At 43.9% G+C, this 13,599-nt stretch overlaps 1 protein-coding gene across 2 annotated transcripts in view; it reads right to left on the reverse strand.

Annotated features, from left to right (window-relative positions):
• Positions 1 to 13,599, reverse strand: part of DGKG (diacylglycerol kinase gamma) — a 171,154-nt gene that overhangs the window by 54,900 nt on the left and 102,655 nt on the right. The window lies entirely within an intron of this gene.

Below are 13,599 nucleotides of genomic sequence, written 5' to 3' on the forward strand. Positions count from 1 at the left end.
GAGCTTTTATTTCTCCTGTTTTAACTCAAGCAAGTTTTAGTTAGAAGTGAATGCATTCTATTACCATGGCTCTTTGGTTTTGCACTCTGCTGAACATTTTACATATACTATCTCTTCCGATTCTCAGAACCTTATGAGGTAGGTACTATTGCTACAAATAAGGAAACTGAGACTTGGGAGGTAAGTAACTTGTCTATGGTAGCGAAGCAAGTAAGTGCAGAGGGGTCACCCAACCCAGACTGTCTGACCCCAGAGCTGTGCTTTGCTACCCTGCAAGATGGTCTTAGCATGCTTTTGAGTATTGTGTGGTGTGGTGGTGTGTGCTCCTATTATACTTACTAGACTGCTGTGGTTCTCCTTCACCAGGTTGTTAAATAAATGCACTTGGGGACTGGGGTGTTAGTGGTTGCATCACACCCTAGGAAATGCTGTCTGATGAAGAGTGCCAGGCCCTCACAGGTCCAGGGGAGTTCTAGAGGAGTTTCAATTGCATTTGCCACAGAAACCTCCTGGTCTTGAATTTATACAGCCTGAGAGAGTCAGGAAGACCAGAATTGACCCTTGGCAAAGCCATATGCTCCCAGGACACTCTGTACCTTTCCTCCTCTGAGAAATGGGCAGAAGCAGTGTGCCCTTGAACCAGCCCAAGCACAGAGTGGAACAGAGAAAACTGAGAACTGAGAGACAAACCTAAATTGCTCTTCAGGCACCTCCCACTGCAGGTTCAACATGGGCCATTTTCAGCTAGTCATTAAAACAGAGTGCAGTGTAGTCTAATGTAAAGACCCCAGAATGGAATCAAGGATCCCTGTGTTCAAATTCTGACTCTGCCCTTTATGGGTCGTGTAACTTTGAGCAAATTTTTTTACTTTTCTGAGCCTCTTTACCCATAAAATGGGCTAAAGCTTAACACAGTGTTAAAAACATTAAATGAGACACGTAAAATCATCTAGAACCAATCTTGGTCTATAGAAGGCCCACATCTCCTATACACATTCAAAGTTCATTGATTGAATGCTACTGATGATTTGTCAATAATCAAAGTACCTTCTTCCTAATGAAGGTCATTTATCTGGTTACTGAGAAAAATAGCTACTAGCCTTTATCTGAAATGATATAAAGGGAGATTATTTGGTTGCCTCTATTCTAGCCACCAAAATGGTTGAAAATACAAAGGGTCATGGGGGTAGGGGCAGAGAAGAAAAGAGACTCCTATTGGGATAAAGGCTGATCAGGTAAGGTGGCTTCCAGAACACTGCATGGCTAAGGTTGGCTATTAATGGTGGGCCCTGAAGTGGAGGTTGGCTTTAGGCCAAGTGATATAAGAGAAGATAAGGCAGAACTTTTCTTTGTGTATGTTGGGGTGTTGTTGCCAAGGAATTCACTGGCAGGCTTATCTGAGGCGGGTTCCCAGTGGGTTACTAGCTGCCCCCTTTCTCAGCTGCTAGGAGATTAGGAAGGAAACCAAACTCCCGGCCTACTGTCATTGCATACCAAGACACCAGGGAGCAGTAATCTGGATTCTTCTACACTGTTCTGTCTACACTGTCAGAGCAGATCTGTAAAGCAGGGGGTGCTGACAGCTTGTTTGTCGATCTGGAAGTAGAGAAAGCCTCTTGTCAGGGAGAATTTGGCCTTTTGGTTTTGTAGTCTGCTAAACATTTTACATATATTATCTCTCCCCGTTCTCAGAAGAGCCCTATGAGTAGGTACTGTTGCTGAAAACAAGGAAATTCACAGGCTGAAGTGAATTCCCGTTTGTCTCATCTTGCCTTTCTTCCTTTCTCTTTACCAGCTCCAGCGCTTGTGCCTTTCCAAAGCCTTTGGTAAAAGCCTACAGGCATGTGATACCCCACGATTTGAGGGGGGAAATGCAGCCCCCCAGTTCCTCCCACACCCCATCTCCCTGCCAGCCAGAGAACCTGGATGCCAGTGTCCCTTCTTCGCTTTTGAAGATGTCTCCCCAGCCACTGTCCTCTTAGCCCTTGCTGGAGGTCTGGTGCTGCATGTGGCGCTGGTTTGGGTCTGTTTCCCCTTCACTTGCACAAGGACATGGCATTTGGAATCTGAGCAGCGAGGGGTCGTGACCAGCTCTGCCACTCACTGGATAGTCATATCCTTTAAGTTCTTTGAACCTTCGTTTCTTCTTCTACAAAATGGGAATATTATTCTCTGGCCAACAAAGTTGTAAAGCTCATGTGGCAAATGCAAAGCACCGAGCAAGTGTTTCATGCATGGTAAGTGCTCATTAACTGTTCTTCTTGTTGCTAGGAGACACAATCACTGGAGACTCATTCCCCAGCGGCTGCAGGAGTGGAAGCAGTAGTGTGGGGGTCTATCCCAGGCAGCCAATATTTTTTGAAGAAAATAAAACTAACAATGTTTTAATGACTTCTGGAATGCTTTTTCCGCATCTGTCTTCCTGAGTTTTTTTTGGCCCACCATTTCTTTCCTTCTCATAATCACCTTTCAGCTGGAGATGACTAATCCCTAACCAGTTGTCCTGAGGCTGGTTTCCAGGTCCCCGAAACTCCTAGGTTCACTGTCAGGCTCTAAAATATCCAGGTGAACCTGAAGCAGAAGGCTCCCACCTGGGCTCTAAGGGACTCTCAGTCACATGTAGGAGTGGGGAACAGCAGCAGTGACACCGTGGGTTCGCTCTATTTCTGGGTTTTCTTAATTTCCCCTGCTTTATAAGAAAATAACATCGATTCCACACTAGTTAGTTGAATCTTTTCATTTGACAGATGAGAGAAATGAGACTAATTAAAAATGTTCTTTTATATTTGTTAGCAATTTAGGGCTGGATTCAGTCATCCCCCTGGCAGCCTAGGAGACCTTGTTTCCAAGGATGGCCACGAGTAAGATCAAGCTGGCTGCTGGGCATTTTCACCTGCAAAGGCAACAAGCTTCTGGTGGCCCTTTTCTGGTAATCCAAGAAGTTTTCAGGGCAACAGACTTTTGAAGTCATCAAAACATGAAAACATTTCTTTGGGTTTAGAAGGCTACAAAGAGGACACTACAGCTATTTCTAGAAATAGGAGCCCTTGAAGTGAAGGTATTCCTCTTTGTGGTTTGGGCTTTGATAATCAGGTTCCTTGAGTTGGTCACGATTCAGTCAGTTAGGCCTGTGTCAGCCCCGTGAAACAGATGCTACCCACAGGATGGGTTCTGTGTTGTGCTGATGTGGTGGAGGCCATGCTGGGCCAGCAGGCCCGCCATCCAGCCCCAGTTCTCATTCACACTAAGGTGTGACAACACCAGAGTTGGTTGGGGCCTCCTGGTCTCAATTTACTCATCCTATAAAGAAATACTCTGAACAGCTGATTTCTAAGGTTTCTCCAGGCTTCCTGAGATAACACAGCAACTTGAGATAACACAATATAGGATAGGGAGGGAGGGCCCATGTGTTCCTCAACTGCACCCATGAAGGAGTGTGATGCCCAATTATTCCAGAGCTGCCATTTTTTAAAGAGAAAAAAATATGTAAAATCTCCTGATTATTAGAGTTGGCAAATAATTCAACTTTTTAAAAGAACACTGTATAGGCCCCAAACTACACATCCAGGGAAAACTACACCTAGCCTACATTAATTATAAATTTTCATAATGTTCGTCTTAATTAAAAAACAAAACAAATGATCTCACTTATTACTCTAGAGGGTTTTCTGGGTTATTGGTGGTGTTATTGCTACTAGTAGTGAAGATAGTTAGACTAGTGTTAGGTTATTACGGTAAATAACGATCTAGCAAAACCAAGCAGCTATGAAAGCAACACAAAGGGCAAATGCAACCCGAGCTGAATTATAATTGAATGATGACTGTTGGTAATAATATCAAGGTTATTTTATCTGTTAACATTTTACATTTTTTGAATCCCAAGTGCCTTTGGAGTTTAGCAATTGTGTTAACCAAAGTTTAGATCAAAGGTTTAAAAAAGAGGAAAAAAAAGCAGGTGGGCTTGGTTCTAAGGCCAGGATGTCAAGTCCTGTAAGGGGCCCATGACCGCCACCTCACAGGTGCTGCAGAGGCCATCTGTGTCACCCGCACAACCAGCTGCCCTAGCCCATCAGAAAGCTTGTCACCACATCTAATCCACCCTGCATGCTGTCCCCTGTTCTCACTGCTCAGTGGAATGGGCACTCAGTGGCCCTCAGACATGAAGCTGTGGATGGAAGAATCTTTTCCAAGAGGGGGCAGTGGCCCTTTGGTACAAGGGAAAGTGAGCCCCAGCAATCAGGAAGGAGACTTTATAAATAGCTGTTTTTGTTCTCTGAGCGTGACTCTTGTGCCCGCTGTCCCTGCCAACAGATTTGTCTTGGCTCAGTGTATTCCAGCTTCAGGGGGCAAGGTATTCCCTGGCTTTTTTTCATGCTGGGGACAAGACTGGTGTTCATGGCACTCAGAAAAATCTAGGGCAGTGAATGGAAGGGAGCACTGAAGACCAGAGATCAGAAGAGGGTGGGCAGAAACATGGGGAACAAAAAGAGGGGAGAGCTCAAAAAGGGGCCAAAGAAAACAATAAGGAACAGAAAGGAGGGAGAAACCCACCAAGCATGTATTTTATAGTATAAATATGGAATCCTCTTAATAACTTATTAAGACACTTAAGTCATTTTCACATGTGAAAAATTACCTGTAAAATCACAGATGGCCGGTCATTTGCACTTAAGAGGCCTTTGGGGCCCAGGGATTCCCAGCCAGGAGATCACAGGTTCCAAGGACTCTCCCAAAGTGTGAAAGGAGTCCATGAGTTGCTGTCAACATTTCTTAATGTGGAATAGTATTTGTGCATTTACTCATAATAAAGACTACATAGGCTAATTAACTAATGGGTTAATTTTTTTATTTAATGTGGAATGAAATGAGATCAATTACCTCTTGGTAACCAGAGGCACTGATTGAATGGCAAATGGATGTTGTTGAACAACAAAAATGGGAAAATGAATTACTACCTAGAACAGCTTTATAGCTCACAGAAATCTTATTCGGTATGGCTCCCATGGTGGGGGATGTTGAGGAATAAATAAAAATTGTGCACTGTTTGATAGTACGAGGGTGTCTATAGAACTGCTCCTCCATACCAGCTCTGGATGGTGGCTTTCTTCTAAGCCATAATAGCCTTCTTGTGGTGCAGGTTAGCAAACTGACACCAGTCCTTGATGATGTACTGGCTGGAGTTCAAACCCCAACTCCTGTTGCTATGCCCTTGAGGCATCTGAGAGAAATGGAAAAGTCAACCAGAGCCACGAAAGCTAAAGCTGTGCAATTCTCATTCTTGCCTGTGGGCCGGCTTGACTCACAACTACTACTCTGGCCATGGACATGGCTATGATCCCAGCTCTAGGTTGGTTGGCTCTGGCTGCCCAGGACCCCTTGGCACTGTTCGTCACAGAGTCTGAGTTCTGGGCCTCCCTTTTGGTCTGTGGTTTCCACTCTTGCTCCAAAGTAACAAAGGGCCAAACCCACTGCCCCATGTCCAGAGTAGCTTCTCCACACCTTCAAGGGTAAGTCTGGGCTCCAGAGAATCTATTCTCTCTAAACAGAGACCTTTTTCTTCCACACAAGATAGTTTGTGTTTGTTTCCGTGAACTATGGACATATTCTTCATGGGTAGTCTTTTCCGAATTCTGTCTGGCACCTGACAATATCTCCTCCTAAGGGCAGGACTCCAGCACAAAGCCTGCCAAAATCTGAAATCAGATCCTCCCCCCAACGTGGCACCCGGGACACACATGTGCGTGTCGGCACACACGCAAGCCAGAACAGGGAGTGTCTCTGAGACTCTCCATCCACTGCTATCACAGACACTGCCTCTCTGAGACCGTGGGTCTCTCCAAAGCCCCACAGCCCAAATCAAGAATTGCCACAGCAATGTGAATTCCAACACATGGTCTTGCCACTTTGGGGGTGATCCTCAGGAAAGACAGCTGGTGAGAGCTAGGGTTTTTCTCTCCTGAGGGCCTGAGTCTCTGGAGTGTTTTTCCAGTTAGTATCTGTCCAACCAAGAGAAAATAGCTCCCTTCCCCCATCCAAAAAAGAAAAAAAAAATCTCAATGTTTGGCTGCTTTTAGCAATCCTTTCTTCCTTTGAAGTTTTATCCATGGAACGAAAATCCCCTTCAGGCCCATTTGGCTGAGACTAGAGGGCTCTGAACAAGCTTGCTCTCACAGTTCTCAGAGAACAAAGTCAAACACTGGGACAAAATGAAACCCTGCTCCGGGAGGGGAAGGGGCAGAGGCAGATGTACATCTTTCAGGTTCTCAGTGACTGCTTAGCTGTCCCATAGCTTTTTGATTCTGAACTATGCTCTACCAGCATTCACACACCCATCAGCCCAGGACGGTGGGGACAGGCACACCCCAAATGGGCAAGGACAGTCCTGAATGTCCAGAGGGGGCCGGCCACTTGGCTGGAATGGAGCTCTTGCTGAGAAAGGCTCCTTCCTGGGTCCTGATCAAATAAGGGTAGAAACTAGGGACTGTCTGAGCAAGTGGGGGCAAACCCCAGAGCATGCACCCTCACTTTATCATCATTCCCAGGTGGGCCCTGAGAGACAGCTGAGCTTCGCCCTCCCTCTCCACTCCCTCCTGCCCCATCTCACCCCCAGCTGTTGAGAATCACTTATCTAGTGTTCTCTGTGTGCTGAAACTGCTCTAGCTACTTTACAAACTGAAGACTCTCCCCATGTGTTCCTCGCGTCTACTTTCTGCTGCAGCACTATGGTGGTTATTTTGTAGATGTGGTTGAGACTGTTGTTCCTCGGCAAATGGAAAGGTGTCGTGGTGTCTGAGGAGATACGGGCTGAATGAGCCTGCATCTCCTCGCTTCCTCCCACAACCAGCTTTTCTGAGCATGAGGCAGTGCCCGAGTTATGATAGGTCAGGTTACAAAAGTTCCCTTGGTTAAGCCACTTGTTTGTCACTCTGAGCACATTTCCCCATAGAAATGATGTTATGTTGACGTTGGGTTCCTAGGCTAACCTACAAAAGCCAATTAACCTATTACTTATCCAATGTCTGGTTTTGGAGACAGGTTGGTGGAACTGAAGAAGTTTTGGTTAGAAGCCAGAAAGGCTTGGGTTCAAGCCACAGGTCAGTCACTTACTTGCTCCGTGGCCTTGGGCAAGTCATTTAGTCTCTGTTTCTTAGTTTCTTCATCTTTGAATTAGGATGGTATTACCTATCTTGCAGGGGTTGTTAGGAATATTAACTGAGAATGTATACATGGGCCACATAGTATACACTCAAATAATGGTGCAAAAGAACTCCGCTGCTATGTGTAAAACTGGCTTTGTGGCCTCATGGATTCTGAGTTTCAGCATGAAATACAAGTAGCATGTCTTTCCTGCTAAATTTGGATTGGAGGATCTTTGCTTCCCTCAACTTCCTGGGGAAAAAACAGGGCAACTCTTCTGCCCTAAAATCCCTGATGGCCACCCTGAAGTCTGGCCTGGAGTTCTTATGAGGATGGGCCAGGACGTGTCAGAGGAAAGTGGGGAGGAGCAGAGGTAGGAAGGGGAATGAAGGACATAAGGCTGCATTGTCTTTCTGTTTTCTGCTCTGGTAAAACAAGATGATCTGGTTACTTCCTCCTGAGTTTCCTGCACCTTCTGTCAACCAGGTGGATGCCTCCTGGTCAGAATGAAATACAGTTTAATCAAATAGTTCCCTCCTTGCTTCCTCTACCTTTTCAGTCATGAAATTATTTGCAAGTCAAGTCAACAATTCATCAGATGGGCAGATGCCTGGATAAATACCCTCTTCCCATCCCTATTTCATCTTCTTACTCTGCCAGTTTCAAAAACCTTAAATGGGAAAGCATCCGCTGGAGCCTCGCTCCGCCTGAGAAGACTGTAGCATACACTGCCAGCAAAATCCTTTCTGCTTCACCCTTTTGAAAATCTCATCCATATGCTCTCAGCTTTGCTTCTGCTCTGACATTTGTGACTTCTTATACTGTGTGTACATTCCTAACACCCATTTCAGTGACTGTGATCATGTGCACTTGTCCCCCCACCTGGTGCGGCGTTCTGGCTGTGTGCTCACCCCACCCTCTCTCTGCTGTCTCGGAGGTCACACTTGTCTCCCCCGATGAGCACGACCCGTTCCCTTTGCTCCCTCTCTGTGCAGTTGGCAATGTGTCCACTGTGGCTGCTCTTCCCTCCAGTTCTTTGGGAGAACTGCTTGGCACCTCTTCTACCGGGCCTCTTATTTCTAGCTCACACCTGCCGCCCCTCCGTGGGCTGTGATTTTAGAGTTTCATTTGAACATTCTACTTTATCCCCTTTAAATCTCATTTTAAAGCTCTCCTGCTTGGTCTTCAAGTTTCTGACCGCAGATACTCCTTTTGGTTTATGTGACAAGCTCCCAATTCCTTGCCAGAGGCCTGTCATTCCAGCATTGAAATCCATGGTCCAGAACTGTTGTTCTCAGATCGGCTACAGAGCAGCTCTGTGTCCACCCTACGTGCCTATTTCTTCTACAAGTATGACTCATGGCTGAGGGCGAGACTAAAGCACTGCCTCTGCCCCACGTCCCTAGTTTCCTACCCAAGGCACCAGTCACAGAGATACTGACCAGGATTCTTCTGGACGTGTTACCTAGCCCACACCCACAGGCAGAAGGGAGACAGTTCATGGTTACATGTTTATGGGTACTCCTTTTCATCTCTAACATGGGTTCTCACTAGTGTGAATTCAGCAAACTATTGGTCTCATTAGATACTCTGGGGTAGGAGGATTCTGTGGTCAAGTACATTTGGATACTTTATCCTATTTTTTTTGCATGATCTCGATAGGTTAGAATCCATATTAAAGGCTCTACAATATTGTACAGAAAAGAAATATATTTAATTTGTACTTCCCCAGTCTATTTGATGATTGCCCTCCCTGCCCTCTGTTTTCCTGTGAATTTCCTTTTAACATCTCACGGAATTCACTTTAACTAATGCTACTTTAATGCACGCCTGAAGGAGACCACCTGGGTAGCTACCTCCATAGGTTATCATCAGACCTCATGATGATCTCCTTAGCTGGTCTGCTTTCCTTCTTCCAGAAGGTCCAAATCTAGCCTCCTTGGGTACAGTCTCATACTTCTATTTTTATTCCCCACACAGGGATTGGGCATTTTCTCTTTAGTTCCATGTTAGATCTATGTATTAATTAGACTTTGACTTTGTTTTATGTTCTCTTTGATTTTCTGAGTCCCTTTTCTTTTTGGATCAATTTTTTTTACAACATCTAGGAACCCTTAAATAATGCAAATACACTGACCTCTTAAGTTTTCTTCAAGCCCATTCATTCTCTTCTTTGTAGGAGACCAGTTTGCATTTACAGCACCAATAATTTGTGAACAAAATCAAGCAAGAAAAATAAGTAGTTGGTCCCCATCACATTGCTAAGGTTATATTTGCTGGGCATCAGAGTGACAACTTGAGAGCCCACAGATCTCTTGAGGCTTAGAAATGTGTTTATTTGACTTACACAGTTTTTTCTTTTAATCCTCACCTGAGGATATGTTTTTATTGATTTTTAGAGAAGGAAGAAGGGAGAGAGAGAAACATTGATGTGAGAGAGAAACATTGACCAGTTTCCTCCTGCATGCACGCTGACAGGGGATTGAACCAGCAACCCAGGTATGTTCCCTGACCTGGAATCGAATCCGCCACCTACTGACATATGGGACTATGCTCCAACCAACTGAGTCACCTGATCAGGGCCATAGTCTTTTTTAAAATTGGAAGATTTTGTAGATACACCTGGAGCCCAGTTTATCTTGAGAAATCAGATCTGTTAATACTTGGTTGCTTTCCAACTTGGAAACAATTGGCTGGAGCTGAATACTGGCTGCTCCCATTACACAGGGCACATGCTCTCCACTTTGTTCGAGTCCCTGCCACTCCTTCAAGCCTCACATCCATTCACTTCCCTCATTTACATTAACTCCCTGGCCTTTGCTGGCATTTGGATTTGTGATCTCTCATATAGACCTTTGTAATTTCCTCCAAGGATTTTCCTGGAAGTTGCCTTAAAAACATCTCCCTCACTTCATTCCCAATCTGATCCTTTCCATCTGAGCTGTTGGTACCTTTGATTATGAGTCCTAATATATATTTGATTTCAAGGTCTGACCAGCTGCAGCAGGGTAAGAGCTGAAGCTGTTGGCATTTGAAAAGATTATAAGCACAGAAATAAAATATCATCCCAAGTCCACCTTTTCTGGGAAAAATATTTTCAATTGTCCTGTATTTATGAGTCGGGTACAACCTGGTTTTATCAACTATTTAACAATTTCGGAACAGCGAGTGATGAACTTGTCCTTTAACTACTGGAGAAACAGCTTAAGCTCATGTTTACCTTTCCTTTGCAATTTCCACTTTGCAAAATTGGATGGTTATTATGAATATTAACATTGTACAATCCAGTCTTGATTATGAAAGGGCTTGTTATCCAGCCTCAAATCTCCTCTTCTTTTCTAACCCAATGACTTACTGTTGGCCATTTCATTTTCCTGTAGTACACGCATCACCAGCTGGGTAGGAACCAAGCCATCGGCTCAAATCAGAGGGCAGCCTGTTGTATTATCTTCACCCCAACCATGTCCATGTCTGTAGAAACCCTGATTGTGAGCAGCCTCTATTCCTCTCCCTGCCCAGGTTTAGGTACAAGGTGATACGGAAGAGGAAAGGGAAAACCTCATTATGTAGAATGCTCTGTGTTGGCAGCTCCAACAAAAGTTTCACTAAGACTAACCGTTTGGGGTTTGTATTTATCCACGACACTCCTAACACCTCTTGCCCTATGGTAACCCAAAGCTGGAGATTACAGACACACTTTTAGCTTATTGAGTTCAAAGGCAAGGTAGGGTACTTGGCTTGATTGGCACTTTGGAATGCTCTCCAAAAAGGTCCACTTCCAAGATTAAAGGGACTCTTCATTCAACAGAATAGAAAAGGTCTTGTTTTACTAGACAATGAGGAATTTCAATCTAAGTGTAAGTTCAATAAACATGAATGTTCACCAATTATGTAAGTCCCTGATGCTTTAACAATTTGAGGCTATAAGTACGTTCTTGAAATGAGGAGAGCCCCTCTTTCATTGAAGAGCATTAGATCAGGGTAATGCTCTCTTAGTAAAATGTGAAGTGGTAAGCTAAAGAAAATAATTAATCACTCCTACAGTCTTCAAAGTAGAGATTTGATGACTACCTTTCCCTGCAGCCCCTCAGAGGAGCATTTATAGAAGAGATACTTATACTGAGAGGGGGGCTGAAACCTAAAGTCCTGTCCAGAGCTACAGTTCTATAAGTTATTATTATAGTCAGGAATCACTGTGCATTTAACTTGGAGATTCTACAGTGTAGTCATATATATAGTGCTGTTTGTTCTCCTTACATATTCCTGCAGTAATCAATAGCATCATACCAGCATCTGAAACATTTTTAATTCAATTATTTATCTACTCTAATTCTCATAAGCATCTTGAGAGATAGTTGTAATGTCCATTTTTACACACCAGAAAAATTAAGAATCAGAGAAATAAAGTAACTCTCTCAGACACCAATTAAGTAAGAGGCAGGGTGGGAGCTGAAACTCAGTTCTTCTGATTTTGAACACAGAGAAACCAGGGACTAGTATTTACATTTCACATAAGAATGACATGGCCTTACACATGGAGTGGTAAGCCATTTGCCCAGGGTTTCTTGAGAGATAGTTCACTTATTTCATTAAAGAGAGCTACAGAGTTTCCTGATAATTCCAGAAAAAAGCAGCTTTCAGAATTTCCTTTGGCCAAATAATAAATGCATTAACATTTCTTTAGTAAATATTGATTTAAATAAGGAATTAAAATTAATCACTTGAATCTTTCTTGAGAATATATATTACTCTTCCACCTTGTTTTTCAACTTCTTTTTAACAAAATATGTGCAAGTATGAACAGTTTGAGGAAAATACATTGAGATGAATATGCTAATTACATTACTCTAAATATAAAAATGGGCTTTGTGGTATCACAAAAATGCCCTTAAGCAAAGGACAAGAATTCTCCAAAGTTTTAATTAGTGACGTATAACAGAGGGTTAATAAACTCGGATATTCTTTTCTCTGGAGCTAAAACAAACAAACAAACAAACAAAAACCATGTTAAGCTAAGTTTAAAAGCCACCTAAGTCAACTTCTGTATGAAAGAACCTGAAATCATGGTGGTGAGGAAGATAGAATGATGTGTGGATTGTTTTTTCCAATGTGGATTTCTACCTCCACAAACAAATAGCATGCTGCAAAGTTCAGGGTTTGTAAGAAAGCCCTGTGGTTGTTTTCCATAGTTTCTCTGGCTCTGTTATGTACTAATTCCCCAGGTTAGCAGAGCTGGTTCCCCTTATTTCTCTCCTGCCACCCTCTTCTTTCTGTTTTCTCCTGGGGGGCGGGTACCTCTTCTCCTCTCTCCCTGAGTCTCTGTCTGACCTAACACCCTTTACTGCTTTAACACTTCAGTAAGGTTCAATATGTAAAGGTCCCCACGTTCCTAGGAGCTCTGAAGTTCTGGTTCTGGAAATACTTTGAAGGAGAATTCATTCCTTCATCGACCTATTCAAAAAGCATTTGTTGACTGACTACCTCACTGTTCACTCATTCACTGGTGGGATAAAGTACAGAACCAAGATCTGTACTTTGGCAGAGCACCAAGATCTAGCTGTAGCTCCCTCCCACTTGCCCTTCTAGCTCACCTCAGAACCGCTCTCCTTTCCTCTCGTGTCCAGTGTCCACTCTCACTCTGCCCTTTGCCCAGGCTGCATCCCTCCTAGCATGCATCTGGTATCTTCCTTCCATGGTGAATTCCCATTTCTCTCTCAAGCTTGCAGTCAAATGTAACCCTCTTTCTGAAATCTAATCCCACTTTCCCAGGTGCTCCCACAACACACTCATTATTTGTGTCCTCTTGTTAGAGCCAAGCTCACCATATTATATTTCCTTCTTTTATGAGGGTTTGAGGGAAGGCTGGTGTTTCGGGTTGAATTGTGCCCTCCAAAACGTCACATTGAAGTCCTAATCCTAGTACCTGTGAATGTGACTGTATTTGGAAACAGGGTCTTTGTAGATGTAATCAAGTTAAGATGAGATCATGCTGGGTTAGGGTGGGCCAAATCCAATGACTGGTATCCTTCGAAGAAGAGGGAAATCTAGACCGAGAGACAGGAGACACAGAAGGAGGAGTCCATGTGAAAATGGAGGCAGAGATTGGAGTGATGCAGCTACACAAGGATGCCAAGAATTGCTGGCAGCCACCAGCAGCAAGCGGAGAAGCATGAAACAGATTCGTCTTCAGAGTCTGGGAAGGACCCAACCCTGCTGACACCTTGATTTCAGGATTCTAGCCTCCAGAACTGTGAACGAATAAATTTCTGTTGTTTTAAGCCACCCAGTTTGTGGTAATTTGTTATGGCAGCCCTAGGAAACTAATACAGTTGATAGTAGCTTCTGTACAAGCTCATCTTCCCAGCTAAACACGTGGACTCCTGGAAATAGGGGCTGTGGTAATGCATATTTCCTCTCGGCCCTGACATGATGTTAACACAAAGCAGATGCTTTTCGAGTTTT

This window comes from Miniopterus schreibersii (genome assembly GCF_964146895.1).
Source record: "Miniopterus schreibersii genome assembly, chromosome: 5".
NCBI classification, from domain to species: Eukaryota; Metazoa; Chordata; class Mammalia; order Chiroptera; family Miniopteridae; genus Miniopterus; species Miniopterus schreibersii.